The following is a 14,997-nucleotide window of genomic DNA, read 5'->3' as shown; positions in this document are numbered from 1 at the left end:
AATCGTTTAACCGCCGTGATGCATAATAAAGGATGAGAGAAAATTGTTGGACCGGGGTAAACGCGCGAGGTGCAGAGCCGGCGCATCAGGGATATTATATCAAGGATAAAAGAGGTAAATCCGCGAAATATTTCTCCCCCGACCACCGAGGCCATGACGGTGCCGTGCGCAGTTGTTTCGACTTAATTTTAAATTTCTCTCCACGATCCCGGGAATTTATCCTCGTAAATAACCGACTGCTGGTGTATCTTTAGGTCGATCGTACCCAGCAGAATGCTACCGTTGCTCTCGTTCTACGACGTGTCACTCTGTCGCGCCTCGCAGCAAGTAATAAATTCCGGATCGTATAAGAAGAACGATGTCGTGATAGAGGGGGGAAAGAAGGGCGGAGAGAGAGCGAGAGAGAGAGAGAGAGAGAGGGAGAAGAAGGTAAGAATTTTGAAAGACAAACGGCGAGGAGAGAGAGATAGAGAGAGAGAAAGAGAGAAAGAGTCGTTGTAAGAAGCAAAAGAGACGGAAAGAAGTATGGACTGCGATCTGAGAAGCTTGAAAGCTTCGATGCAGTTGGCGCGTATAAATCAACCGTTGCCAATACCGAGCTTTACCGGAGCTTTTATTACAGGTTTACTCAGCCGTTCTAACAGTGTTTACAGAGATCTCGCAGTTTAGCCTTGCGTTTGTATTTTCTTTAATGAATCTTGTTCGCAGCTGCTTTCCCCGGCTGCGTCTTAGTAAGACTGCTGCTGCTGCTCTCTTAAAATTTTTTAATAAAACGTGAACGCACCCCTTACGAGCCCGAGTCCGCCATATTTCACCTCTGCGCACATACTTCACTCGTACACGCGTGTTTAACACCTGCAGACGTCAAACGCGCAATCGATCCGAGAATGATCTGCGGGAACCAGCTCTTATTACGTCAGAATCGATTCCAAAGCATTTCGAATCCTCGGGATGCAACTGTCTCGGTTTCGTCACAAAATACAGCCAGCCGTTCGGTCGTTAAGAGAGCAATCCCAATGCCGCTCTTCGCCAAGTCTCGCAGAGAGAGAGATGTCAAAAATCCTCGTGATTTTTGGCACAGCTCAATATAGTTGGCTTTCGAGATTTCTGTTCACAGCCTGGTCCACTTTAGGTCGCGTCAAGAAGACGACGGTTAGTGATGAGTCTTGACGTTACGATACCTGCTGTTAATTTTTTAGACATCATAAAACAAGCTGAAACTACTCAAAGGAGACTGTATTCGACGTTTCATACTTCAATATTACTGCGCGATATTGAAGTTTGAGCAAATATTCCCTTGGTTCGGGACGTTTAAAGGATACGTCGTGCTTTTCGAAATGCGAAATTGTTCGAGATAAGTTGTCCGTTGCGTATTCTACCTGTGCAGCGATGAAACGTTCACTGACATTGCTGAAAATCTCATCGTGAGAATTTCGAGATGAGATACTCTAAAAAAAATGCAGTATTTCCGGTTATGAACCCTGACGTAAATTGCTCAGCCAAAGATTGCTCTAGCTCCTGAATTCTTGCGATAATATGAACCGGAAATTGGCTGCGAATAAACCTGTTGTGTATATCCATGGTTACGTAGAGGCAACGCCGCACCTGTGAGGTCTCGATGAAAAAGTTAAGGAGTGCAAAAGTGAGTATATTGTCCTGGTACTTTGTACCGAAAGCGTTAACTTTCCCGACGCGTTTTCGTCGAGAAAACGAAATGGACCAGGCCCCGGTTTTCAACTCGACTCGCAAGAAAGGCAGCCAAGCCTCTGTGTACCGCCACCACCCTGCATCACCCCCTGTATCAACGCCTTTGGGCTGCAGAGGAAAAGGCCGAGAGATTTTTTTCTTTCATCACGATTCTACAATACAGTTAACTCGATTCCATCGGCGAACTTCAGAATGAAGATAAATTTTGAGAGAGAGACAGAGAAAAGGAGAGATTGAATGAAAAGAAGAAAAGGTAAAAGAGAAAGAAAAAGGAACACGAAAAAAAAAAAAAAACGAGGGGAAACTTTTCATCGCTTCAACTCCGAACATACACGTACAATAGAGAGCTATATATTGCGATGATCGTTATGTTCGCAGAGAGCGTGGATCGAGTAAATGGCGGAGAGCGGTCAATCGCGATCCGCAACATTTTCCTACGCATAAAATTCAACCCTCAAACTGTTTAATTAAAAGAACGAGAGAAGCAGTTTGGTAAAAAAGATGAAGGCTTCTATCGCGACGTGTTATTCTTAACGACACGTGCTACCGTACACCTTTCGCGGTAGAGAGGAAAAGATAAAGAGAATGACGTCGGAGGGGGAGGAGGGACAATAGACCTCGTTTTACTAAGCCAAGCATACAACACTGGCAAGCAGTGAACTATAAATGTACCGCGGTACATTATACGTTCAGATCCTCCTGAGCCGAGGCTTTCCTGCGGAGTGGGGAACTTCGAAAGTGCTTATACAAGCGCCATAATCAACGGTAAAGTAGCTAAATTCACCAAAACGTTGGAAAATGTTGAGCCGAAGCTGAGCCAACCACTCAGACGAGGCGCGGAGGGTGAGGTATAGTTTTCTCATGTACGTTTTGTATCTCGTCGAGGACCGCAATTAAACGGTTCCAAGTTTTAATCGGTTTCTCAGCTGGGCTTGGTTAACCAAAATTCGCGGCCAGTCCTCGGTTCAATTATTCAACGGCCGGTGTTGCAAGTGCCATAAATTTTGGCGTTTCGGTTAAAAGAAGATCGTTAGACCAAAGTCGAAGCTTCGGTTTACTCGGTCTTTGCATTCAAGATTACGGCGCTCGCTTCCAGCGGTACCCCGAAACACGTTACTACGCGACAATGAAATACTACAAAACTTTATGAAACACGACCTGCACTTATCCGACACCGAGAGGCACTTTCTGGTACCGAAAAATCGTTATGCTGATTTACAACTGGAAGCAAGCTCGACGCGGTAACTTTAGGAGAACGCGGTTTTGATAAAAGCACGGCACGGAGAGAGCGCGACGTTCCAAAATATATTTCAATTTCAACAGCAATTATTCCCGTATCTGTATTCCAGAACTCGGTGAGTTGGCGGGCTTCTGGGCACTGTCCGAGCGGTGTTTATTTATGGATATACGCTCATGCATTTATTTATGTGAAAGATCCCGGGGAGGTGGACGGTCGACAGAGGACACTGGACACAGGACAGAGGCACACAGAGGCGGAGGGAAAACTGCGGAGGGAACGAGAGAACGAGGAAACGGACGTAGCCAACAGGCGGATTTACATTTCTAACTTTTGCGGTTTAACGCCAGAAACGGGCTCTCTGCGCGAACTCTCGGAACTCCTCGGCTAGCGCCTAGCGCCTAGCCAGCGTTGGCCTGTGGCTAGCACAAAGAGCCGGCTGACACGCCCTGCTTCAGCCGCACCAGCATCACGCGGGCAAGTTCAATACAGAAATTAGGGAAAGCCCTGGACTCGGATTACGGTTAACCTACCCGGGGGAAAAGCGGGCGAGAAAGCAATGCCGCGCCGAGGGCGGACAATGCCGGAAATAAACTTTCACGGACACGGGGATGAATTAATCGTATGGACGTTTTACCCTGGCGTGTCACACGCCGAGAAGCCGGCGGGATATGACCGCCGCTTTCGAACTCTCAAGAGCCGAGTGCCGAGCTTTAATGAAACAATCGGACGGTCGGAGCTTCGAGTGGCATTTATCGGTCCGGCGGTTATGATGTCCAGGCTAGTGTCCCCGAGTGGACTTCACGGGGGTCGATAATCGAGCTCGAGTAATCAACTAATTGGGGCACTGGTGCGGGTTGGGTTTGATCGCAACAACTTCGCGGGAATGGTGTACGAATTTTTCACCCCCGAGAAAGCTTCCCTGGAGATGCTTAAGAGGCTTACCTTCTTTTGTCCCTGAGACACACTTTTTCACTAGCGTTGCCAGCCTAGCCGTTTCTATCTCGCCGAGGGCATCTTTCCGCTCTAGGTATGGGGGGAGGACAGGGCGAAAGCTCCCGCTCGCTGTAACAAATGAAAAAAGGATTTTTATATTAATTACTGGCAGGCTTGGGTTATAAGCGGTTTATTAACCTCCGAGTCAGGAATTATTTTGCCCCACCCGTTACACCGGAGGTCCGTATAACCGTCGCCGAGTTCTGCAGCTGTGAAGTAAAAAAAAAAAAAAATCACGAAATCATTGATCTCAAGTAAAAGCCTGCCGTACCTTGCAGATTTACGCTGAAATTGACGAGTGGTTAATTCCTGCAACGAAACAGGTTAATTTCAACTTCCCTAACCGCTGGAAAGAAGGCGGACGATCTTTGGTGAGAAAGGTTACCCAATCAATGAATGCCCCTTGGTTTTACGATCAGACGGAATAATTATTCCGTTATTCGAAAGTGCCGGGCTGTCCACTCGCTGCCGATCAATGAGGGGCTGCAGGCCAGTTATTTATGCACTCCGATTCGGGCAGAAAATTGCGGCTCTGGTCACACGCGTTGTGGGAATAATTTAACGGTTATTCTTTTTTCTTTTTCATGCGGCCGGCCTTTTTGGTCTGACAAACTCTCGGCCTTGGGTCCATTTGAATATCACCAGACCGCGAAGCGGCTCGATCCGTTGTCTCCGCGGAAAGCTGCAGACTTCAACAAATTATACGTCTCGGCAGCCCTCGCCGCGACTTCTTATCTTCCCGTGCTCATCGACGGGGAAAATGAAAATTGCGGGTGAACTGAGGCTGCACAAGGACGTTGGAAAACTGATCGGTGATTGAGCATCGAAATCTTTGGAGTGTTGCGTTCCTGGTTTTAAAAATTTTCACCGTTACGTGACGTGACGCGGCCCGAAACTTTATTCCAGTTCAAAAACTGTTGTCTCATGCTTTTCCTCGACCTCGTAACCTCGCTTACTCCCTATTCAGGATTGGTATACCAACTTTCGATATTTTATTTTTTTTTTCCTCTCTCTTTTTTTCTTACTAAAACGTCTGGTGAGCCTTACGGTGACTGCAAAAATAGACGACCACTTTTCCGCGCCATTGATTCTTTCTTCTTGACTCGTCTACTAAATCCCCGAAAGCAACTCGGCGCTCTCATCTTTCGCAGACGTTGTGTGAACAGAGTCTATAGTTCTGCCAATAACTCACCGTCTGTCCCTATATTGAAAATATTCAAAGAACCCGCCGTTCGGATCAAATCAAGGCATCGTAAGAGCCGGGGACGAACCGGCATTTGAACGTCGATATGATTATATGGTGGAATGCTTTCTTGATGACTTAACTTCAATTCCAAGTATGAAAATTTCGGCGAGGCACGCAACTCCCTTTGGTAAACCCGAGTCTGTCCCTTGGAGGTTTTATTTTCGGTGACGAAAAGCTTCGGCCTCACCCTGGACGAGATAAACGAACAGAAGATTCCACTTTTGGTGAGACAACATTCTCGAAGAATTCTTTCCACCGTTCACTTTTTTCCCTTTTGTAGACTTATACAAAACGTTTGCATCGGACTCGGAGCTTTATCATATTCAGAGAAAATTGAGTCCCTCGGTTGAGGCTCGGTATTACGCAACCGGACTAAAGCAAAGAAATAAATCGAGAGCAGAATCCCCGGTCCGGAATGGGTCGAGGGAAAACAGCCGCGCTGGCTGCTCTCCCAAAAACCATGGCAGCCCCTCGAGAGGCAGCTTTGCGAAATAACTCCGGTTAAAGGGCATGTTCACCTCAACGACCGGGCATTCTCTTTAAACACCATTGCCATCGCGGTCGTTTAGCCGAGACCCAGTTTCAACGGATTGTTTGAAAGTTAACTCTGAGCTTTACGGAAGGACAGGAGAATCGCGCAGAGATGAACAGATGTCAAAAAGGTACAGCGCCGTTTGCTTGGTTCTTCCAAGGGGTTCACGACGATGCTCCCGAAGCAATTTGTTGACGGGACAATTGTACCGCGAGATGATTTTCATACGCATTGTACCGAGAGTAGTGGATGTTTCAAATCTCTGCATAACAACGCACGAGAACCGGTACTAAAAAGTTACCGCAAGAATCAGCGAGTGGAAAAGGGATTTTCACGACTCTACGCGACGACCTTGAAGCATGCAGGGTAACAGCGTTGGGGGAATTTTTTGGCTCGTCGCCTTCGAAAAATCGTTGATATACGGGATAGGCGGTGGGGAATGGCGGTGCCACGGTACGGATGATGCTTTAGAAAATTCTTCAAGCATATTCGAAGAGACGGTTAGACCGCGGCAATTTAGCAGATTTGGCATCGGGCTCACGTCTTGGCAGAGAGCTGGGCGAGCCCCTATTACCGAAGTTTTAAAGTGTCCTTGGGCAATATTGTCACCGTGATCTACAAGATAAAGGGGCATTCCACATCCGAAACTTTACACAAATTTCTATACCCGTGCCATTCGGCCCTGAAACTTGTACCGGGTGTTCGATGAATATCCATCCGAAGATCAGCAGCCTTTAATCCGAAGGCAGTCCGGTGGATTCGACGCGGCAATTAGTGATCGGGTAGAAAAGCTTCGTTCGCTTTGCCAGGTTCCACCGAGGCATTTTGCGAAAACATTTTGGAACACCTTGTACGTTACTTCGGGCACAAATGTGGGTTGGATAGTTTTAGAATGGGTCCGAGTTTAACTCGGGTGATGAAATTTGATAGAAGCGCGTTTACCGGATATAACTTGGACCCGGTTGGCCTGGAAGGGTAGTAAGACGAGGGTGGATCACGTGCCGTAGAATGCCACGGTGCAGTTCCATCCTTCTCTTTATCTCGATATCACTTGGCAACGAATGGAACATAGGCGCAAACAAAAGCTGATAATGTTTTGAACCCAATATGATTACCTCGATGGTGAAACCCTCCGCGTGGTGAGGACCGACAATGAGCAGCAAAAATTCTGCAGACACGAACCTCGAGTGAGCGGCTGTGAGTAGACGGGCGAAACTCGGCCGAAAGCGCAGATCCTCCATCTCGCATGCAAATAATTTCGCATCAAAGTGTAGCCTACGGCTTGTTAGCATCACCAAAAGCTCGGCATCCACTGTAGGCTAGCTTCGCCATCCGGCACATACAGCGCTTAGTGTATTTACCCTGGTTTTCCCTTCAGCTGCTTGAACAGCGAAAATTGGTAATACACGACCAGGTAAATAGGCCAGTGATAATCGTTGAATTCGTGAACTATGGTCGGACAATCGTGACGAAGAGTTGATCCTCTTTCTTTTCATGCTGATTTGGCTGTGTCACGCGGTGATGTATACTAAAAATTTTTGACGGACAAAAACCACCACTTGTACGAATTGAAACGTGTCGATTTTTAGTCGTGTTTCGGGAGAATTTGAAGGCTGACAATGAGCTCGCAGCATCAGGTGTGTATCGTCTATTTTTGTAACGAACCGATTGTTTGGTCATGAAGAGATAGCGCAGCGGTACAGAAGAGTGACCGTAGTACTCGTCGAACGAGTCCGTTCGAATCGTTGCTGATGGTGGACAATGCGATTCATTAAACTAATTGATAGTTGATCAATTAGCCGGCTCACCAGCAGAGCAAATTGACTTCGCTCTTCGCGGGCAGCAGCGAATTAGGGGATACGTGTGTGTGTGTGTGTGTGTACTCCACGAAGTTGGAAGGAATTGGATGCAGGATGCGGAGCTTTTGTGCGGGCATGATAAAAAGCTGTTGAACTTCTGGATTTATCGTTTCCTTCTTTTTACCGCGTATACGTAGGTACGTACACATGCATGCATACGTGTGTATACACTATGTATACATGGTACACATACACGCATTCGCATCCCGGAAATTGAGACTTTACTCTCCGCACCGCAGCGCTAAAATCCAGGCTCTGTAACCGCCGGCGTTTGGTGTGACGTATTACCCGAATGAGGATGTTATTCCTGAGGCGAGAATAATGGAATCTCATTTCACGAACGGTAAAAAAGCTTCTACGCCAAGAGAACAACCAACCGCGGGGATTCCCCTCCGCGAGTAATTACGCGATAAATAAGGATGAGAATAAGCCGGAATCCGTGTTGTGCTCCATATTTGTTATTATGTCGTTGTACCGGATGTACGTACGCGCGTTTCATCCCCCCCCCCCCCCCTTCCTTCCTTACCGCCGACACGCGACTTCCGACCCGCTAACAAATCCACCAATCTGCGCGCAAAGACGCGCGATGGATTGCGAAGACGCCTATATATTTCTATATAAATGGATCTCGTAAGTGGAACCTATGGCTTGCGGAAATTGAGAATTATAAGAGAGGCGTTAGGCGGCCGCGGGCATCCCGACGGTCCGGATCAGGGATTATGGAGTTTCTAGTCGTTCCTGGACCATCTGGCGTTTACGCGCCGTTGAATCCGTTCCTCAAAGTATCACGAATGTCCTGTCGCTAAATTATTCGCTATATTTTTTTCGTGTCTTCGTTCCGCCCTGAGTCCTCGGAACTCCGAACGGAAGGAGCTTGTTTTCACAGGTCCCTTCTTCCCTCGATACCGAAGGAAAGTTTTTTTACTCTCTCTGTCTCTCTCTCTCTCTTTTTATAAGCGAATTCGTTCGACGACGAAACGACAAGTAGGAAAGAAGAGCAGGATATACAAGGCCGAAAAAAAACGTATAACCAAGTCTCACAGGTTGTCAATCTTCGATGGAGAGGGAGGGGCCGAAAATAAAAAAAAAAAAAAGAACTGAAGTAACAGTTCGCTGCGAATGAATAGGAAAAAAAATGGAAAGTTTATGATTCTTTCACCGGGGATACGGATCAGCCGCTTTAACGACAACGCGAAGATCGGGTTAGGGCTCCGTTTTCTGCCATGCTCTGCCCTCCCTCTCGCTTCCCAGGGAGTTGTAAAAAGTGTATTCTAAGGTGGCAAACCGGCAGAAAACGTGCGAGGAAAAGAAAGTATAATAACAAAAATAATAAAAAAAAAAAAAAATCATCCCCCGTCTGTTGCCATTCCTGAATGTATCGCCTCGGCGAACGGCGTGTCATCTTCGAGGATAACTCGCGCTTCCAAGGGTTGTGTTAAGTCTAGAATAATATTTTTCAAGTTTCTGGCTGGATATAAACTTCGACAATGAAATACTCGTTAGCCGGGTACCCGGCGGAAGTTTCTGTATCTCCTAAAAAATGTATAACAAAACAGTAAACCTTCCGCCTCGTGTGTAAAAATATGGAGGGCTACGCTGCAGCTGCGCGCGGGAATAAAAAAAGGATAAATAGGCCCAATCGAGGATCGGTTCGATACAACTGTATGTGTATATACATATATCTTTTATATATATAAGAGCTTTTTTCCTCGGTAGCAGTCACGCCATGTCCGTCAGAGTGACGGACGCGCGAAGCCAAGGGGTCGAGTTGTCGACACTATTTCGCGATCAATTTCTCCCATCGTATTTCTCTATCCCGCTTCACCGGCTACCGAAGCTTTTTCCGACCGTCCTCCGTCCTAATAGCCTCGAAGCGAAACGCGAGCTTTGGATAAATTTCATTCACCTTGTGCATGGGTTATTTTAACTTGACGGACGATTCTTACCGTGCTCCGAGCTTTCTTATCATGGATAACAATAAATAGGTATGTAAGGTGAGGTCTCTGGTCTATGTTACACTCATGTATAAGTTGTGTCCCGGATTTCTTTCCTGCCAACAAAATCACAAAATGCGAGAAAGAGCCTCGGAGTGAATATACGATTCGAATATTTTCTCGGCACAGCGAGATCTCAGCTCATATAGATATATATATATGTACAGGATTGCCGAGGTGAAACGTATAAACGCGAAGTAGGTAAAACGGACGACGCTCCTCATACGAAACGTGGCCCAGATCCAGCGATAGGAGTAACGTATGACGTCACCAGTCAATGTCTCCAATTCCCAGTTTGCACTCCGCACCGGCAACATTGTTCGGGCAAAAGTCAACCGGCAGACGGCGAATATTTTTCGCAAGCAGGCGGATCTTTTGCATAGCGCAAGATATACTGTACCTAGTATTGTGCTTCGAAACGGAAAAGCAGATGGATAAATATCATGGGTAGAGTGGAGAAATGGCCGACTGCAGATTGCTAAAAACCTGCATTTCGGCTCTCGCGTGCTCTTCGTGATGCATCCGGAATCCACTCTCCGGAAAAGGGTCTTCTTAAGCAATCCTAACCGCCATTTCAACGTGTCTTGACAGCGTCAAATAGTGCTGGAGACGAGAACAAGACCGGATTTGGTCTCGTCCTGGTCTTGTCTTCATTTTCCAGGCGAGCACAAGACAAGATCACGATGAAAAAATTCGAGACGATATCAAAATTATCTTGAAGTCTCGACAAGAGTGTCGCCAGGATTAGTCAATATTCAAAGGGAAACCGTAAAGATTAATTAATAGACAAATTTGGTAAAATTTTAGCGGGCCAGATTCTATCAATTCATCCATTTGAGTTCCTCCTCCTCGTACAGTCTCCGTGAAATGATGTATCCGTATCGTCACCTTGTCTTCCAACGAACTTGTGGTGCACTTTCTCACCTCTCTTGACTGTCAGCAGCGATCATCATCTGCCTGGGAAACGATCGACACACGAATTTCATTACGAAGCTCGTTTGCTCAAAGCCAGATTGCTCATTGCACGCCATTCGCTCGCCGTCCTACAGTCGCACAAAGCCTTCAATGAATCGTTTGACTCGGAATCGCTCAACCTAGAGCATCGCCGTCCGAGTGTAGAATTTCCTGTTTTCCTACCGTTCGATAGAACCTCGATGGGTCGTTTTCCACCTGCTTTCCCGTTTTATCCGTTCGCTTAACCATCGTACATATTATGATACGTTCCACTGTTTTCGCTCGGAAACCAAACGATTGATTTCAATTCATTAGCATTGGCGTCGAGTGATTTCTATTGATTTAAACCAAAGTTTCATGTCATTTCCATTGATTTCCGACCGTTCTACGCCGTTGGATGAAAGCCAATGGAAATCGCTTGGTAAACTGGAAATAGATGAAAGCGGATGATAAGATTGGAGGTTAATAGAATGTTACGGAATTGAAATTATTTGGTGTTTTTAAATTTATCACGATTGATTTAACGTTATTTCGAAGAATATTCCAGCCTTCTGAGTCCGTGTGCCGTACAATTCGATTTCCAACTGCTGAATTCATGACTTCCCTGAACGAATGGTTTATCGTTTTATTCACCCCTTGAGCACTTCGAGATCCTTCGATCGGAGTTTCAAAGCTCACACGCGATAGTCGACTGACGAGGAATCGCTGACTTGAAGATACCCAGCGCCGCGTTAATCAAGTACCTTATACGCCTATAAAAACAGATTCACCGATGGAACACGTAGAGCTTCTCGATGAAGAAGCGAAGTCTGTAGGAAAGTCTAGGAAAGTTGCATTCATCTGCACCGGTTCTTCGGCTCTCTCTATTTGCTTTAGTGCGCAGAAAATGGAACCTCTTAATTCCTAGAGCATGAATATTTATGCGACTTCCGTTTTACCATCGAGATTTTCATTCCAGGCGAAGCAAAAAGTCGTCAAGTTGTCCAAGGCGGCGAGCCCGAGTTCCAAAGACCGGGTTCCGCGGGGTAAACGAAGGCCAGGAATAAGATATCGACCAAGCGTAGTCTAGTCGGTGCAAGGAGGGCTAAAAACGGGCTATACTTCCTCCAAGGGCCGGTAGGGCAAAAGTCGGAGGGACAGACAACGTTTTATAGCCCGTTCCTCGGAGCCCTCATCGCTGCGACGTAGAAACGGCGGTTGTCTCTTTAATTCAAGACTCGGATTCCCGAGGCCAGATTAAATCATGTCAAGGGCCGGTTGTAAAGGGGGGCGAACCGCTCGAGTACCTTCGTTGTCTTCGGCTTGAAACCCGGCCGTCTTTTGAAGCTCTGGAATTGAGCCGTGAGTACGGCAAGTCATCCGGATCCTCCGGCCCCCGTTCAACCTCCCGTTTTTCCGCGTTAACTAAATTGGCGGCTTTGCCTTTCTGGCCGGAAGAACTGGACGCCGGAGGGATTAGTTTTCACCTCACGTCGAACCTTCGCACCCGCGGATCCGCACAGCTGCCGAAAACCGCGGCAGATCTCCGGAACCTGAGACCTCGGTCGTTTACCACCACGTTTCGGGCTCGCCTCCGGCGCGGGGATGTAACGACCCGCGAAACCAGTCCGCGTCCTTTTCAACGCCCGGATAATTTCATAGATAAGCTCCGGCAGGTACGTCCGCCAGTTCGAATAATATTGGTTTCTGAGGCGCTGGTCCTCCGCCCCAACCCTGCTTTTATCCCTTTTCTTCTTCCTTCTTTACATCGGCCGGAAAAATTCCGGGCTCGAACTTTCTCCGGCAATCCATTAACCGTTTAGGAATCGGCTCATGGCTTCTTGGGATGGCGAGATGCTTCCTTTTCAGAATCTTCACTCTCGAGAGATCTTTTATCGTCTATTGTTACCAGACGTGCCCGCCCTTTCTCTATCTCTCTCGCTCTCTCTCTCTCTCTCTCTCTCTCTCTCTATTTCGCTATCTGAGAAAAATGAACGCTGCTAAAACTAATTGCAAGTTCATGATAACTAGAAGTATAAGAAAAGAATGGAGAAGAAACGTCACATTACAATGTTTAGATGGATCGATGTTGAACCGTGTGGAAAGTACCAAATATCTTGGAGTAATTGTTGACAGTAAACTCCGATTTGAGGAATATTGTGATTATATGTTAAAAAAAAATAGGGGAAAAAGTAAGTTTCTTAAATAGAATTGGTAACGGCATATCGGGTTATACTAGGTGTATTGTTTACAAAACTATCACAGCACCAGACTTTAAGTATTGTGCTACGATTTTATCAAGTATGATTGAAACTCAGCTGACTAAACTGCAAGTTACACACAACCGGGCCGTGCGAGTAATATTGTAATCTGATAGGTATACGAAGGTGAAAAGAATGCTGCATGCGTTACAGTTCGTGTCCATAAGGCAGAGAGAGCATTGTAATGTTTATATGTTTGTTATTAAACTGGTTACAGGTACGATGTCGAAGCAATTAGGAAATAAGATGACGATAGTAGGAGATATATGAATAAAAGACGAACAAGACAAGCGGGAATTATTGTCGTACAATTGCGAAGAACAAGAAGTGCTTAGTGAAGTGTATTGTACGAAGTGATAAAAATGTATAACGCGTTACAGCTGAAGCTGAAGCAGTGTGATAGACTTACAACACTTAAGCGTACGTAAAAAGAATGTGTTATAAAATTATAACATATTAGTTGAATTGTTTGTAAGACACTGTTACGTAAGACAAATAGCTGAGAAAGCTACTGAGTATCATTCATTCATTCATTCGTTCGTTCGTCATTCTCTCTCTCTCTCTCTCTCGCTCGGCCTCCGTCTTTCTTCAAACCTCTTGAAAAAATCACCAGATTGGTGATTATTTGTTCGATTTTCCTTCACGTTTTCCCCTCTCCACTATGCGACGGATCTTCTCCCATAACACACCTCGACGTCATCTCGAGAATCACCGGATCCTCATTACCGACGCGAGCCGCACCGTTATTATAACGCAAACCTAGTTCAAAGCGTTTATTAGGAGAAAATTGTTCATGCTCGTTAAGGCAGCGCTGTACTTAAGTCAAGTGTCGGTACCTAAGAACGTCTGCTTCAGGAAAACGATGCTCTCCTACCTATAGCCCAAGCTGCACGTTTCACAAGCCATTACTTGGAAGCGAACGTGAAGCTTCTCCGAGACTGTCTTCTCGAGGGTGGCGATTCTGAAAATCCCTACCACAGATATCGCTGTGATTCTCGTGTAAATCGCGTCGCTAATTGATACGAGTAATGAGTTTCGGTAAGTCGGATCATCCGAACCTACGAAAGACATTCGGTAAGGATTTCAGAGAACACAAGTCTTCGGGTAATTCGTTAGCAAAATACGAAGAAAGCGTTGAGCTGTTTCTTCATCATCAAAATCCGCTGATGATTTATACAGATGAAAATAAATCGATTTTCAAGCAATGGCTGATGTTTCAATCTTTGTTTCGCTTTTCACGGATGTTCTTGATAAATAAAAGGCAATTCCCTATTTTTCAAGTGAAATAAATAATGTTACACATGTAGGGACTTCTCGAGTTAGTATGACAGAGAGTTCCTCGCAGCTCGCTACAGTATTCAACCTACCCCCGAGTTTTCTCCAGCTTGGTCGCGTGCGTATTCCGAGTTATATACATCTGAAGGAAATTCACTTGAAGCCTAGAAAAAGAAGCATCATGCTCGATAGCCGTTAACTTTCTGCTCGCACTAACCGGTTCAGCGCAGTCTTGAAAAGCAGGAATGAGAAAAACGATGAAAAGGGGGAAAAAGTCCCGAGAAAAAAAGAGGAACTCGAGACGCGATGCAGCTTTTCGCAGTTACAGCAACCGAGAGAGCGCAAGTGGGTTCACTTTTCAAACTATCAAGCGAAATTCATCTCGCGAGATGCCCAAGTCAGAGATTATTAATAACATTCCCCGGCCTCCGGATACTGACAAGAAGGAAAAATGTCTTCTCTGTCTTGACTGCGCGTCTTTGAATTGATAATTACGTTTTTTCCTCAAATTTTCACTCGACTCAGGTCGACTGGCTTTTCGAGATCCCAGCAGAAATTGTGCGTTCAATTATGTACATGAGATCATGGATTTTCCGAAACGAAAAAATTCTATTTCGTGAAAGGTAGAGGCGCTGAGATTTCTGCGTGAATTTATTATTCCTAAATGACGTAAAACTGTCGAGCAAATACAATAACGGAAAGCTGTGGCGAGTCGTAACGCTGTCACGTGATAACAGACCATTCGACAATGGAGAAGAGGTGCAGCATCGGCGGTTGTTACCCGGGGCATCAGGAATTATGGCCGCAGTATTTTTCGCAGTTTCACTTCTCTCATCGGCCGCAGGAAACGTGTGCAGGGTTGCATCCACCGCACCGAGGGAAAATTTCAACGAAACATTGCGCACCTGGTGAAAAACTGCACTGCGGTTTCGGACGCTAATGCACACCGTGTAAATC

At 46.1% G+C, this 14,997-nt stretch overlaps 1 protein-coding gene and 1 long non-coding RNA gene across 2 annotated transcripts in view; one reads left to right on the top strand and one right to left on the bottom strand.

Moving 5' to 3' along the window:
* The window catches only part of LOC124175674 (obscurin), a 201,513-nt gene that overhangs the window by 125,155 nt on the left and 61,361 nt on the right, over nt 1-14,997 (top strand). The gene's annotated exons all lie outside the window — the stretch shown is intronic.
* Nucleotides 1-14,997, bottom strand: part of LOC124175675 — a 153,800-nt gene that overhangs the window by 102,094 nt on the left and 36,709 nt on the right. The window contains exon 2 of the long non-coding RNA XR_006869210.1: nt 3,890-4,009. This is a non-coding gene — a long non-coding RNA (uncharacterized LOC124175675). The remainder of the gene's footprint in view (nt 1-3,889; nt 4,010-14,997) is intronic.

The sequence above is a fragment of the Neodiprion fabricii genome, chromosome 2 (genome assembly GCF_021155785.1).
Source record: "Neodiprion fabricii isolate iyNeoFabr1 chromosome 2, iyNeoFabr1.1, whole genome shotgun sequence".
NCBI classification, from domain to species: Eukaryota; Metazoa; Arthropoda; class Insecta; order Hymenoptera; family Diprionidae; genus Neodiprion; species Neodiprion fabricii.
Note: the sequence above shows the minus strand (reverse complement) of the source record. Positions and strands in the feature narration are given on the sequence as shown.